We start from the raw sequence: 1945 nt of genomic DNA on the forward strand, positions 1-1945 counted from the left end.
ACAGGGACGGCTGTTTTCTAGTAAAATCACTAAAAGGGAAGGAGAAAACTCGAAAGAGGTTCCTCCTGGCGTTCACGTCAGTGAACCCGAATACTCTCTCAGTCCTCAAAGAGAGACCTGGAGAAGGAGACTTGCTGAAGCAAAGCCACAGGGGTCTCTGAGGTTTCCCTGGCCCCTCGCCCCTGTCCTGCCTGGCTGATGTCAGCATCTCTCTGTGAGGTCACCACCTCCCCACCACCTTTGACCAATAGTCTGAGGTCCTGCAAAAAGCCTTTGTGATGTCACTGCCACACCCCTCCCTTGCTGTGCTAATGTCCTGCCCCTGGCCAGGCACTGTGGAGGTTTGAGCTACTCCCTGTGGATCACCCCACTCAAGGAGTGTTCGTTCTAGGAAGCAAGTCGGCTAGACAGGAAAACATCAGATGGTGCTCCCAATGCTACACTCAGTTTTTCAGAAATTAGTCCACTTTATGGCCAGAAGAGACCATTAGAGCATCTAATCTGACCCCCTGCATATCACAGGCCTCCTGTATGACACAAGAGCTACTTTTGGGGCGAACACATTCCAGAAAGGCAGCTAGTCTTCATTAAATGACATCAGGAGATGGCAAATCCACCACTTTCCTTGGTAGCTTGTTCCTGTGGTGAATCATCCTCGCTGTGGAATATTTGCATCTTATTTGTAATATGAATTTGTCTTTTTTCACCTTCCAGCCACTGGGTCTTGTTATGGCTTTCTCTGCTAGATTCAAGAGCCCTTTCATACCCAATCTTTTCTCTCCATTAAGGCCCATCAATGCTTCAATGAAGTCACATTTCAATCTTCTTTTGATAAGCTAAAAAGGTTGAGCTCGTTCAATAGCTCACTGGAAGGCATTTTTCTCCAGCCCTCAGAACATTTGGTGGCTCTTTGGTCATCAGGTTCCTGAACTGCAGCTGGATGTGGCTCTTATTCTTCTGCACAGCATAGCTCCTGGTGAAGAGGGATCTGCAAATGCACATTCATATGATACCTTTGTTTAATTGATGAAAACATAAATTGACACTTTGAGGATTGGAACTGATTTCAGCTGATGGACAGCTTTGCTAGGTTTTTATGCATTTGGACAGTGAAATGTTGAGTGTTTACATCCATATCAAGCACCCCTGTATAGTGGAGCTCCTGAACATAATGGAGAATGGAAATGAAAATGTTTTCCTTTTTTTTAAAAAAAGAAAGAAGGTTATAAGAGGGCACTTGGGCTTGAATCAAGGATCACTTGATTTGTAATTAAGCACTCTACCACTGAGCTATACCCCCATGACCACAGGAGCAGGAACTCATCAGCTCCAGGACTTTGAAGGACAGACCCAGCTTCTTCAAGCTCCTTTGCCATTCCCAGACCACAGGTGGTTTTAAAAAAGGGGTTTGATTAAACTTCTTAAATGTGGTAAACACCACAGCTTGCGCACCCACCGATATAGCTTCTCCCACTGACATAGCTGCCACCTCTTGGGGAAGTGGATTAACTACACCCACAGGAAAACTCTTCCCCTTTAACATAGAGCAGTGGTTCTCAAAATGTGAGCCAGGACCCCAAAGTGGGTCATAACCCTGTTTTAATGGGGGTTGCCAGGGCTGGCATTAGACTTGTTTGGGCCTGGGGCTGAAGCCAAAAGTCTGAGCCCCACCACCCAGGGCTGAATCCCTCAAGCTCTCGTTTTGCCCTCCCGCAACTGGCTAAGAGGGCACAGTGTAAAATGTTTGGGGACCACTGTTTTAGGATGACATTCTCAATCACTTCTATGAAGTCCAATAAAAGCTATTCTTCACCCACCTACACCTCCATCAGGACCGACTAGGTATGTTCTGCTGCCCTTCACTCATGTAGGAAGGATAATAACATTTCATTCCACTCAATCCTAAAGTGATTTGTAACCAGCCAAAACTGGTCATTTTGGGAAA

At 46.0% G+C, this 1945-nt stretch overlaps 1 non-coding gene across 1 annotated transcript; it reads right to left on the bottom strand.

Moving 5' to 3' along the window:
* Window positions 1-1228: 1228 nt before the first annotated feature.
* TRNAC-ACA lies at window positions 1229-1300 on the bottom strand. Its single transcript has one exon. It is a non-coding gene; the product is annotated as a tRNA-Cys (tRNA).
* Window positions 1301-1945: the final 645 nt, after the last annotated feature.

Source organism: Mauremys mutica, unplaced genomic scaffold, assembly GCF_020497125.1.
Source record: "Mauremys mutica isolate MM-2020 ecotype Southern unplaced genomic scaffold, ASM2049712v1 001014F_np12_subseq_92522:129234_obj, whole genome shotgun sequence".
Lineage (NCBI taxonomy): Eukaryota > Metazoa > Chordata > Testudines > Geoemydidae > Mauremys > Mauremys mutica.